The sequence below is a fragment of the Ranitomeya imitator genome, chromosome 1 (genome assembly GCF_032444005.1).
Source record: "Ranitomeya imitator isolate aRanImi1 chromosome 1, aRanImi1.pri, whole genome shotgun sequence".
Taxonomy (NCBI): domain Eukaryota; kingdom Metazoa; phylum Chordata; class Amphibia; order Anura; family Dendrobatidae; genus Ranitomeya; species Ranitomeya imitator.
This window is the reverse complement of record NC_091282.1, coordinates 29,893,137-29,907,482: the sequence shown is the minus strand read 5'-3', so window position 1 is coordinate 29,907,482 and position 14,346 is coordinate 29,893,137. Positions and strand designations below refer to the sequence as shown.

At 41.4% G+C, this 14,346-nt stretch overlaps 1 protein-coding gene across 2 annotated transcripts in view; it reads right to left on the bottom strand.

Moving 5' to 3' along the window:
• Window positions 1-11,130: 11,130 nt before the first annotated feature.
• Window positions 11,131-14,346, bottom strand: part of DAB2 (DAB adaptor protein 2) — a 123,004-nt gene continuing 119,788 nt past the window's right edge. For both annotated transcript variants that reach the window (XM_069745916.1, XM_069745917.1), the window contains one exon: window positions 11,131-13,024. The gene's annotated coding sequence lies outside the window, so the exon portion shown is untranslated. The remainder of the gene's footprint in view (window positions 13,025-14,346) is intronic.

Sequence of the window (14,346 nt, the reverse complement as noted above, 5' to 3'; positions counted from 1 at the left end):
GTAGCATAGTGTTACCAGCACTGGGAAGTCTCATCCCGCCTTGATACATTGTTTCCTTCTCGATTTGGTTCTAAACAATTACCCCGATAGATTTCCTTCATTTTCAGCTATGTATTTTGCAGAAATTGAGCAACTTGGCAAGCGTTATCACTTCCTTGACCTCAGATTGTGCCATGCAGATAATACTGTGTGCTAGGACTGTGGACATTTGTAGCGAGGGGAAGTTAGAGGAAAAAAAATCCTCTAAGGGCTCACACTAGCATACGCCATCCGATGATTCAGTCCCTCGGATCAAACTCTCCTGCGAGCGTCAGTTTACTGGGATCCGATTCTCTCTCATGCCAGAATCGGATCACAAGTGCGAAGATGGAGAACTTAATTTCTCCATCTTCTCCATTGTGTGAGTGGACGTGTGTATATCGGACTGCACTTGAATGCCATCTAAGTGCAGTCCGATGTTTTGGGTGTGCCCTGTCCATAATATGCTGCCAATCACAGCATTCAGCAATTCATTTCTGATGCTGACTTGCATTGAGAAAAAAAAAAACACCAGACGGCATTGCTCCATATCATAACATTGGAGTGAGTGCTATCCAGTAACACATCACATGGCGCTCGTCCGAGTTATACGCTGGCTAAACTCCAGTCCCAAATGAGTGCGTCTGGGGGAAATATGTTGCATGTAATTATTTGCAATACATTCTGCACGATGTAAATGTAACAATATTATTCACGTGAGGTATCACTTTTCATTTCTTTCTACTTTTTCCATTTGTTTTTTTTTTTAATTATTACTGAATTTCTATGTACATGCTATGTTATGTTTCTGTATTTATTCATTAATTATGAAATTGTGAAATAAGTATTGAATATATGTCACCAATTTGAAATAAATATATATTTTAAGTAAATCTTATTTCTAAAGGTGCTATTGATGAGAAATTATAACCAGATGTCGGTAACAACCCATCCAATCCACACAGGCAAAGAAATCACCATATATGCGCAGAAATGATGCGTAATAACGAGAAATGACACAGAGAAAAAGCATTGAATACATAAAGAAAGAAAGGTGCGCACAGCCATGAAAAGTCGTGACACGAGCTGAATTCTATAAGTAATTAGAAAGCAACCCTGCCACTTAGTGACAAATAATGTCAGCTTGTTCAACTGATGTCTTTAAAAAGGTGTCTCATTACCAAGGTGCCGCACAAGAAATATCTCATGATGGGTAAAACTAGTGAGGTGTCTCAAGACCTTCACAACCTTATTGTTGCAATTTCTAAACTACTGAAGGTTCCAGTGAGCACTGTTGGGGCCATAATCCAGACGTGGAAAGAACATCATTTTCACTATAAAGCGGCCATAAATAGGTGTTCCCCCCAAGATTTCGAACAGAGGAGTGAAAAGAATTATCAGAAGAGTTGTCCAAGAGCCATGAAGCACCTGTTGAGACCTACAGAGAGACCTAGAATCAGCAGGTACAATTGTTTCTAATAAAACAACAAGTAATGAACTCACCCTCAATTACCTGTATGCAAGCTCACAATTCAACTGCCATGATGTGCAAGCACGCTCATCACTCAACCTCTATGATCTGTATGCACGTTCACCATGCAAGACTCCATTACTGAACAAAAAGCATGTTGAAGGACGTTTATAACTTGCTCAAAAACATTTAGGCAAGCCTGTGAGATACTGGGAGAATATAGTCTGGACCAAAGTTGAACTCTTTGGATGCCATAATACACACCATGTTTGGAGGCCAAAAGGCACTGCGTATCAACCTGAAAAAACCATACCAACAGTGAAGTGTGACGGTGGGAACATCATGATGTGGGTCTGTTTTTCGGCATATGGCACTGGCAAACTTCATATAATTGAAGGAAGGATGAATGCACAAATGTAACGCGATATTCTTGATAAAATCTACCAGGATGATGAAGATGAAATGAGTTTGGACATTTCAGCAAGGCAATGATCCCAAACACACAGCCAAGGAAACTCTCAATTGGTTTCAGAGAAAGAAAATAAATCTGCTACAATGGCCGAGCCGATCACCGGACCTGAATCCAATAGAAAATGTATGGAAGGAGCGAAAGAGTTCATAGAAAGAACCACGGGATGTCAAGAGTGTTTGTGTGGAAGAAGGGGCCAAAATCACACCTGAGCAATGCCTGCGACTAGTTTCTCTATACAGGAGGCGTCTTGATGCTTCATCACCAACAAAGGCTTTTGTGTCAAGTACTAATTACATTTCAATACTTTTTCCCTGTGTCATTTTTCATGATTACACATAATTTATGGATATTTATGATGATTTATTTGTCGGTGTGGATGGCGTGTTACCGACATCTGGTGAGAATTTCATGTCAATAGCACATTTAGAAAAAGATTTACTTATAAAACTGATGATGTGTTCAATATTTATTTCACCCACTGTATATAACATACCTTTATATAGAAAAAGGTATCGTGTCACACTTCTTAAGTCATTGAACTCATGTTTTTGTATAACATCTGGCCCTATTGCCCCTGGTGTGTAACCTGTGTCCCCAATAAATCCTGCCTGATAGAGAAAACCAAACCAAGATATGTTTTGTAATGAGGGACAAACTAGATGTTGGGAAATAATCTCACTTTACTCCATGTATCCTATATAAGTGCACACTGGACATACTACAGTGGGCTGCAAAAGTATTCACCCCCTTTGACTTTTTAACCTATTTTGTTAGATTACAACTTGTGTGTAAATATTTCTGTAATCAGATTTGTGTGTGATGAATCAGCACCAAATAGTCTAAGTTGGTGAAGTGAGAAAAATATAGGCATAAATTTAATTTATTGAATCAAATAACTAAAAATTAACATGTATTAATCCCTTTAGAAGCCCATAAAAATTTCTGGTGCAAGCAATTTCCTTCATATGTCCTATGCTTAGTGACATGTATGTCGGTATATACACTTTACCTTTTCTGAAAGGCCACTGAGGCTTCAACACATTAACAAGAGGCTCCACTAACCAAACACCATGAAGACCAATGAGATCTCCAAAACACAATGAAGACCAATGAGATATCCAAACACCACCATGAAGACCAAGGAGATCTCTAAACAACACCATGAAGAAAAAGGAGATCTCTAAACAACACCATTAAGACCAAGGAGATCTCTAAACAACATCATGAAGACCAAGGAGATCTCTAATCAACACCATGAAGACCAAGGAGATCTCTAAACAACATCATGAAGACCAAGGAGATCTCTAAACAACACCATGAAGACCAAGGAGATCTCTAAACAACATCATGAAGACCAAGGAGATCTCTAAACAACACCATGAAGACCAAGGAGATCTTCAAACAACACCATGAAGACCAAGAAGATCTCCAAACAACACTAAGAAGACCAAGGAGATCTTCAACCAACACCATGAAGACCAAGGAGATCTTCAAACAACACCATGAAGACCATGGAGATTTCTAAACAACACCATGAAGACCAAGGAGATCTTCAACCAACACCATGAAGACCAAGGAGAGCTCCAAACAACACCATGAAGACCAAGGAGATCTCCAAACAACACCATGAAGATCAAGGAGATCTCCAAACAACACCATGAAGACCAAGGAGATCTCCAAACAACACCATGAAGACCATGGAGATTTCTAAACAACACCATGAAGACCAAGGAGATCTTCAACCAACACCATGAAGACCAAGGAGAGCTCCAAACAACACCATGAAGACCAAGGAGATCTCCAAACAACACCATGAAGATCAAGGAGATCTCCAAACAACACCATAAAGACCAGGGATATCTCAAAACATGTCAGGGACAAAGTTGTTTAGAAGTACAAGTCAGGGATGGGTTATTAACAATATCCCAATCTCTGATGATCCCCCAGAGCACCATCAAATCCACTATCATCAAATGGAAAGAACATGGCACCATAACAAACCTGTCAAGAAAGAGGCACCCACCGAAACTCTCAGCCCGGGCAAGGAGGGCATTAATCAGAGAGGCAGCACAGAGACCAGAGGTAACCTTGAAGGAGCTGCAGAGTTTCGAAGCAGAGACTGGAATATCTGTCCATACGACCACAATAAGCTGTACATGCCATATAGGTGACCTTTATGGAATAGTGGGCAGGAAAAACTTTTACTTTCACACTAAAATTGTAAGGCTCATGTCAGGAACATGAGGTATTTGATTGTCTATTATCTCGCACACTGAGCTCTGCTACATCCAAGAGCGGAGGACAGACACCGCTGCAGATTTGACACCCCCAGTTTTCTCTGCCTGTGTGTGAATTTATATGGCTCTATGCTGTGACAGACAAGTCTCCCTACCCTCTTCATTCCCCCTAATACCTGGTACTGGTTAAAACTGGTACAGAAAGCATGAAATGCTATTGTTCTCTGAAGGTTATGTCTGTTGGCACTGATCAGAGATTCTAGAGACATAAGAATTATATATTCCGGATGTCCATCGAGGGATCTCTAACTCCCTGAAATCGCTAGAAGCTGAACCCGAGTGCAAAGAGCGGGTTTCTCCGTAAGCGGGTCATGTAATTACATTGTGTTTACATGTAAAAGAATCCCCCTGATATGGGGCACATCCTGATCATTATGTCTTTCATAAACGAGATTCATACAGCGAGCTAGGCATAAAAATGGTTGCCATAACTCTAAGTAAAGGGGAGGTTTCAGCCTCTAAGGGAGGTCACCACAAGGGGAGTGCCTGGGTTTTAGGCTAGGAAATAAGTGAGTGAAGCAGCAATCTTCACATGTCTTTGTCTGGGGTCTAGCTGCTATACGTGATGCATCTGGATATATGCTCGCCCTTCCCCCACAGCACAGTCAGCCATAAGATGATATGACATAACGAAATGTAAGTGTTTTTTAACTTTAATCCCATTTTATTTGTAAATTGTATTGCACATATGATATTTGTTTTCTTTATAATATATTTTTTATACCTCTGTAAAATATAAAATTACTAGCTTGTCTCTCCTTGCTCTATAACAAACTGTCACCTCCTCTGAAGTGAATGACGCTACTAATCTGGGTTGGCTCCGGACCAGTTAATAATTAAGAAATTAGAGTTGGTAGCAGCGGATTTGTCCTGGGCGTTTTGGGAGTAATTGCAGCGACTGGCAGCATTGATAATTATTGTTCCCGCCTGAGTGGGAGTAGTTATATCGCCCTTGCTGCAGTGTGCCCATTAGAAAGTACAAAGTAAAGCAGCCTTTCTGGCTCCTAATTATCCTAGGTGAAGTACCCAGTCTGACCTGATGATAAGGGGGCGCCAGAGAGCTGCAAGTTCCAAACCGGAACTGGGAAGTGGGATATAGATAAATCTCCTTCAGAAAGAACCAGGGGCAACCAAACAACCCTGGTTCATGACAAATTGGTGTGAGTGGTGGGGATGATAAAGGTATCCTCCCCGTGAACCATAACAGCTTGTTTTAAGTTTGCCAAAAGACATGTGGGAGACTCCCAAAATGAATGGAGGAAAGTGCTGTGGTCAGATGAGACCAAAAATTTACTTTTTGGCCACCAAGGTAAATGCTATATCTGGCGCCAAACCAACACAGCTCATCACCCAAAGAACAATGTGACAACACAGCATTTTAGCTTAATTAACCAGATGTCTATTTTCAGCAAGCCGGGAGGAATAGGCTTGTCTATATGTTGACTTTTGAATTTATGTGTTTCATTTTATGGTTGTTCAAGAAAACACAGACTTTTGTTTGTATAAACCTGTAATATTGACTTGTAAGTTGACATTTGATGCAATGTTCTGTACTGTTATCCTGGATGACCAGTGATGTTTGCTGATATGTTGATTAGACATTGTCCAGGCCAGCAGTTTGTTGACTTACCAAATAGAGGCGGAAAAACTATGCAAATAGATTACATAATCAAACAATGCGAGTTGATCTCGTCACCATTCTTCCCCTTTACCTGTGAATGCTGGATGAAGGACAGTCATGAACTATAAAGAGGTTATATGCCCCTGTAAGATCACAGATACCTCCAGACATCCAAGAGATTTAAATTACCAGGACAGATGCCAAGACATTATGGCTCCATCACGAGGGACAGATTTGTCATTCTACAGGATGCCAGATTAGGGGACCACGGCCCTGGCTGGAAGAATACATATCTGCTCCATTGACCATCGTGAATCAATGGATACATTTGGGGTAATCAGGATTTGGACCCACCAGTCACCTGAGCCCCATGGATACATTTGTGGGAGCTAGGAATGGGACCCACTGGTTGCCTGGCTCCATGGAGATGTTCGGAGAAGCCTGGTTGTGATCCTCCGGTCAACTGTCCTTGTACCTCAATGGACTGTCATCTTGCCGCAGGTGGGGTAGTCAGCCATGGAAGCTCTGAAGTCACAGCTGTTCTTATCACAGCAGAAGGGTGAGACTCTGTGATCTGTTATTTTGCTGGGACTGTTCTATGTGTTATCTGCCTGTTTTGTGGTTCAATAAACTATTGCCACACTGTTCTACCCTCACCTTGTGTTGTCCGAGTAGCGTTATGCACATGGTAAAAGGAGAGCAGCTGTTCGGTGGGATGATCCCTGGTCCATGTGGTTTCGGCTAGCAGACCAGGGCAATCGCTGACTCCACAAACACCATCCCCACAGTGAAACATGGTATTGGCACATTCATGCTAAGGGAATATTTTTCAGCAGCAGGGACAGATAAAATGGTCAGAGTCAAGGGGAAGATGGATGGTGCGAAATACAGGGATATTCTTGATCAAAACCTGTTTCAGTCTGTCAGTTATTTGAGACTGGGACGGAGGTTCACCTTCCAACAAGACAATGACCCAAAGCATACTGCTAACGCAACAATGGTTTAAGTGGAAGTGTGTAAATGTTTTGGCGAGGCCTAGTCAAAGCCCAGACCTTAATCCAATTGATAATCTGTGGTCAGGTGTGAAGATTGCTGTTCACCAGAGGAAACCATCGAACTTGAAGGAGCTGGAGCAGTTTTGTGTTGAGAAATAGGCAAAAATCCCTGTAGCAAGATGTGGAAAACTCATTGAGACTTGCAGCTGTAATTGCAGCAAATGGAGGCTCTACAAAGTACTGACTTTAGGCGTATAGTTATGCACACCAAAGTTTTCAGTTATTTTGTCCTATTTGTTGTTTGCTCCACAATAAAAAGAAAACCAAAATGTTCACTGATGCAAACCCTCAAAAAAACAGTGAAATTTCAGGTTGTGACGTTGCAAAACACAAAAAATGCCAAGGGGGCGAATATCAAGTTTAATAGTGGCTGACACCATCCTGCCTTGAATTTTGTGCACATGCCTCTTCCTCAAGATGTGTGCCAGGTGAAAGCTCCGAATTTGCTTCTTTATGTAGTAGTGACATTGCCCATGCAAGGATTATACTCGGGGAGGTGGAAAGTTTTTGGGAGCATTATGTCAGAATTGTGCTGGGAAAAGGTTGCAAATTCTGGTGCGCGCCTCATTGATGACATTTTTGTTCTAATTTGTAACAATCTTGCCTGTTTTCCTAAGACGTTAGTGGTTTTAGCTAAAGGGGTCTTGAATGGCCTGATAAATTTACAGCAGAAATTAGCATAAATTATGCATAAATTTCACGTATGGAAAGTCAAAGAAGTGGCAAATTTATCCAGATTGCTGAAATGTCGCTCTTTTCCAAATAAATCAATTTTTGTACTTTTGGTTTACTGTGTGGACTAGGGTGAAACTCACCTACGGAGACACAGAAAGAAAAACTTGTTTCCAACTCTTTACAGATTCACAGCTATACTGCTCAGTACGGCTGTATGTGTTAAGGCACAGAAAAACTTTTTACCGGCTTTTTACAGATTCACAGCTACACTGCTCAGTACGGCTGTATGTGTTGAGGCACCGAAAAACTTTTTACCAACTCTTTGCAGATTCACAGCTACACTGCTCAGTACTGTTGTATAATGTCCATGCTGCATCTGAACATGTGCTACTCACAGACAGGAGAGCAGGAATCACTCATGTCTGTATGTGCTGTGCATGTGAGACATCATAGCCACTAGTTTCCACCCGCTAGCTCAGAGACGACAACAGATTAGAGATAAATTCTGCCGGGGGTGGGAAACTGCTGAAAAATGCATAATACAAGTAACGTAATGGCCAGAAACAGTGTTATTCCTCATGTACACATAGGACAGCTTATTCTGAACAGTTACCTGAAAGTACAATTACCCTTTCACATAAATTTCTGAATTGATGTGATGATAAAAGTCGAAGTTGGAGGGGGAAGGGGGGGGGGATTATTTATTGATCAATAAAGTGTATCAATTATAGAGTTTTCAGTCTCAAGAAGGAGCACAGAAAAAACACGTAGGGTTTAACCCTACACTTACGGACAGGATATGTTTCATGTATCTGATCGTAGGGCTTAGGACCACTTTGGACCCCCACCGATCGAGAGAACAAGGATCATCCCAGGAGACATTGATCAATCATGACACTATTCAAGCTCTGTAGGACTGATGGAGTACAGGTTAAACACATGTTTTCTTGATCGGTGGGACCGTCCGTGATCAGTTATGAGTGTAAAAAAATCCATTTAAGGACCAAAACTTAATTTCCATGTAGTAGTAGACCAACAAGGGTCTTAGCGGTTTGTATTATTAAATGTGTGTCCACTAGAATGTAGTAATGTCAGTGAGGACATCTCTCCAATCTGAGCATTGGTACATAGTAGGGGGGGTTAGTATTGCATAACAGTCTCCTAAACTGAATGATGTCCTCTAATTTTTGCTCGTTCAGCCATTGTTTTACTTAAACCCCTTCAATGCCAATGTATCCAACAAAGGAGGAAGGAGAAGGAAATATTGGGATAAATTCTATATGGTAATAGCTGGTGGTGAATTCTACAGGCTGCACAAGACTCCTTCATTTTAAGGAGTGAAGGATGAATTGTATATTATTCCTGAAAATTTAATTCAACAATTTACCCCCTGAAGAAGCCAATTTAATGGCGAAACACACATTGGGTTTTCATCCTGACATCTAATATAGGGATATTTCTGTAAAGAAAAAGATAGGAGTGTATTTCCATCAATGTATCCATTAACGTAGTGCAACACCCATAGGTAGTATTGCATGATTGCATGCACGGGACTAGCAGAAGCCCCACAGCACCCACTGAATAACACAGACACTCGGCATCCCCAGCAGCCACACGGAGCACCCCATCAACAGCAGAGACGTTGGAGCACCCACTAGGTAACAGAAGGACATCTCTTCACATTGCCACCTGTATACAGACATCATGGAGGGCAATATACCCCATAGAGGAGGCGTTGGAGCGCTCACTGGGCCGAGGAAAAAGGGGAATTTCAAAAGAATAAAGGAGGTTGTGTACGATGTTGGGGGCATTGGGCCATTTTGGGTCTTGTTCTTAGAAGAAGAAATTTGTCATGGGGTGATGTAAGCTAGCTTAGGAGGCGTTGAGCAGTCGCGGGCATATTGTGGCAGGCAGGAGGGTCATTGTAGATGCCATGGAGTTATAGCCCAAACAGGGGCACCGTGGCTTTCTGTGGACATCTGTATTGTCCTGACGGCTTTGTGGCTCTCATAGGGTGAAATCTGGATGTTATGGGGCAATTATAGCTGGCAAAGGACACACTATGGTAGTCATAGGGGCATCAGGGCTGGCATAAGACATTGTGGCTGCTATGTGCCTGGAATAGGAACCCTATGGTTTCCAAGGGAGTATTGTGATTGCCCCAAGGACAAGGTGGCTGTCATAGGGGGGCATTTCATTATAGGAGGGGAATTTTGACTGGTAGATGGGCATTAATGATAATGTGATAGTCATGGAGATACTGTGGCTGGCTTGAAGGACATTGTCTCAGCGATGGTAGTATTTTGAAAGACATAGGGGCACTATGGTAGTCATTGGGCATTGTGACTGCTGTGGGGGCATTGTAGCTGTCATGGTGCTTTGTGGATGACGTAGAGTGAAATTTGGTTGTCACAGGGGGAATTATGACTGGTAGAGGAACATTGATAATAATGTGATAGTCATGGGGGTATTGTGGCTGGCTTGAGGGACATTATCTCAGTGATGAGGGTATTTTGACAGGAATAGGGGCACTATGGTAGTCACGGCGCACTGTGACTGTTGTGGGGGCATTGTAGCTGTCATGGTGCTTTGTGGATGACATAGAGTGAAATTTGGTTGTCACAGGGGGAATTATGACTGGTAGAGGAACATTGATAATAATGTGATAGTCTTGGAGATACTGTGGCTGGGTTGAAGGACATTGTCTCAGCGATGGTAGTATTTTGAAATACATAGGGGCACTATGGTAGTCATTGGGCATTGTGACTGTTGTGGGGGCATTGTAGCTGTCATGGTGCTTTGTGGATGACATAGAGTGAAATTTGGTTGTCACAGGGGGAATTATGACTGGTAGAGGAACATTGATAATAATGTGATAGTCATGGGGGTATTGTGGCTGGCTTGAGGGACATTATCTCAGTGATGAGGGTATTTTGACAGGCATAGGGGCACTATGGTAGTCACGGTGCATTGTGACTGCTGTGGGCGCATTGTAGCTGTCATGGTGCTTTGTTGATGAAGTAAAAGTGAAATTTGGTTGTCACAGCGGGAATTACGGAAAGCATGGAGGTATCGTGGGAATTAAATCCACTGTGATTATCCTGGGGGCACCGCGACTGCTCTGGGTGCATTAAATTCATTATGGGGCATTGTGCCTGACATACAGTGAGATTTGTAGAACATAGGAGGAATTATGGCAAGCATTGGGGGCAATGTTGGCATCTATGGGGGGTATTAGGACTATCATCGGGCCATTGTTGCCGTCATAGGGGAATCAGTTCCTGTACTCCGGGCATTAAGGCATATCGATTACTTTCCGCAGTATTGATTCTATCCCACGTGCCCATATTTTAGCAACGCCATTGAAATATTTTTCGAATAACAATAACGAATCTACAACTTCCAACACAACATATATCATGCAGTGTGTAATATTTGTTTTTTTTTTCCCCCCCGGAAAATTGAGCTATTTGAACGCAATATTTTTTGGATACACAATGGATCACAATGCAGAAACAAAATCAATATAGATCTCTCTGTTTTAATACATTATATAAGGCGCACAATTTGAGTTTATACAGACAGGGCAAAGATTAAAGAAAGATTAGAAAACTATAAATGTATCCAGAAATCATCGATTGTTTTCGCTTACAAGAAAAAAAGAAAAAGTGCATTGATAGGAAGAATAAATGCGGAGGGTCGCGAGACCCGGCCGGAAAAAATCATCTCCAGCGATTCAATTCCAGTTTACTAAAGTGTATATATTTATATCGAGATATTTGAGATTTATTGGTAATTTATTCATTCCAGTTCATCGCGAAAGAGTTCAGGTTATAAAGTTTTTTTTTGTTTTTTTTTTGTTTTAAAAACTTCTCCTCGGTCGCATCTCCGAGCTGATACCAGATCAACTACAAGACGAGAAAAAGCAAAAAAAAAAAAGATCCAAAAAAATATTCCCTATGTGGAGTTTGGTTTGTTGGGAGAAGCCGAAGTCACTGCTGAAGAAATCCGGAACATTCCGCGCCCGCGGGAGCTTTTACAGTTAAACCCATAGAATTTTTTTTTTGTATCAAATATTTATTCCGTCGGATTACAAAAAAAAAGAACTTTCGGAATAGTCCACGTTTTCCAAAATCCAGACTTGTTGTCGGGTGGTGAGCAAAGGACTTATTGGTGAAGAATGTTCCGGGTTGGAAAACAAAATTAAATTTTTTTTTTTTAAGATGTGAATAATTAAAAAAAAAAAAAAAGTAACAAAAACGACCACAGAATTGTTTCTAAAGTTATTTTCTACTTAGGGTTAACCATAAGGACTATCCATTTTTTGGAAGATCAGTTGAACCTCCAGCGATCGGTTGTAATCGATGGAAGAATCTATGGTAGAAGTGACTCATTTCCCTGCAGTGCCTCCGGAGGACAAACTGAGTATTACAGCATTCTGATTAAAATCAACGTTCTCTCTGTGCGTTCTCTCAACGTTCTTCTTTGTAGAAGACCTTCACTTTGGTTTGATGAGGGGTCTGAACAAGGGAACCCCCCCTGTAATGTACTATTTGGCAAAGGAGTGGTCTATCAAGTACATGACTATATTTCATCCTGCTTTGGCACAAACATTTTACTTACTCATTAGAACTCCTCCAAGAGTTTTTTTTTTTTAAATGACAAGAAAGTCAGATTTTTTTTTTCCCCAAAAAACAGCGCCACCTTTTTTTTTAATGGCTGTTCTCGGTATTGCAGCTTCACATTCTGATCAGACACAATCATGAATTAAGACGGCGCTGTTTCGGGAGTAAAAAGCAGAACATTTTTTTTCTTCTAATCTTATCCTGACCCCCATTGATGCGGATATTTTGGGTCATTAGACTCCCGATTGGGTCAGAACCTGAGGCCGATTATGGATATTAAAAAAAAGGGCCCATCTGAATGAACAGTGCCGGTCACTTTGGGACTGGAGCAGTGATATCGAAGGGTCTGGTAAAATATCTACACATCTATACCCAACGGTCCTGGATTTCGAAAAAGCGAGAGGTCTAATGTAAACCCTGCCTGAAATTTGGAGATCCAGGATCGATTCTGAGCAGAGGACAGGAATGGTATAGGGGTAAATGCCCCCCCCACCCCGAAATGTCGGCTACTATAGGAAGGGGGCGAGTGCAAAAAAGTAGAAAAAAAGATGGATTCCGCAAAGATGTGTGATATGATGGGATGGAAACCACCAATTGGGGGTGCAAATCACTGCAAGCAAGGAGGATGGAGGCAGCACAGTGGATTTCATTTGGTTTCCAATTCTTCTCTTTGTATATAAAAAAAAATAGTAATGACAATCAGCCGCGGAGTGAGTGTGCCGACATCAGCCGGCGCCAGCGACACCGGTGAGATGATCCCCTGCTCCTGTGCCGTCCGCTCTTTCCATAGCTATAATGTAAAGAGAAAGAAAAAAAATATTACGTCACCACGGTCCTCATCATTGTACGGGAGAAACTGCAATCATCTTCTGACACTTGATTACTACTACAATGTCCTCCCTCGTTAACTATTTTTGGGAAATGCTAAAATTCTGATTCGACTGCTGCTTAGGACTCGGCGCTCGTTCTGACGTGATGATGCATGGACGACGCACGTCATGGGGTCGCGATATCAGAACGCACATCGAGGTCAAGAGGAAAAAGGAGACTGGTGTCGGAGCAAAAAGGAGAACAAAAAAAAAAAGGAGGCAGAACTGCGGCAGCAGGGACCGGTGAGAGGCTTGGTAGGTATAAATTTTTATTAAAACATATGATCCCAGCTAATGGCCTTGTTGTCATTTTGCTGCATCTTCTGTAAAATCCCACAACCAATTTTGCGCCCCCATTTGTTTGCATATGTATAATAGCATTATTTATGAGTACTGTGTTGGTATTTATGTGTACTATATGTAAGCATTGTTTATGTGTATTTTATTGCAGCGCTAGCTATGTTTATTATATGGTATATGTGTACTGCACAACAGCATTATTTGTTTGTACAGTATTGCAGCATTATTTACAAATTCTTTTTGGCAGTATTATTTATGTGTACTGTACGACAGCATGTTTTATGTGTTCTATATGGTTTTATCTTATGTATGTGTATAGTATGGCATTGTTAAATAGCGCTGCAATACAGTATACATAAATAAGGTCACCACACAATTCCCATAGATAACAGTATAGTACATATAGTACACATAAATAGTGCTGCCATACACATAAATAACACTGCTTTAGATTACACTTAAATAATACCGCTGCATACAATGCACATGAATCACTCATCAAATTAATAGCCCCCCCTAGAGCTACTAGAGAGTGAACATGTGCACTGTATCGCAGCAATATTAATGATAACTGTATGGCCATGTTATTTATGTATTGAGTATGACTTATTTTTTGTAATGTAGGGTCATTATTTATCACCTGCCAGACGACTTCACTGCTTTCAAACAAGCCACACTTCCCTTCAAATCAGCCATCACCTCTGCTAAACAGACCTATTTCACCAACCTTGTATCTTCATTATCCTACAACCCAAAACAACTGTTCAGCACATTTAACTCTCTCCTCCGCCCACCACTGCCACCCCCAACTCCCCTCATCTCTGCTGAGGACTTTACCACTTACTTCAAAAACAAGATCGACCAAACAAGGCAAACCTTTACTTATCCATCACCCCAACCACTCCATATACCAGACCTCTGCCCTTCCCTAATAACCTCCCTC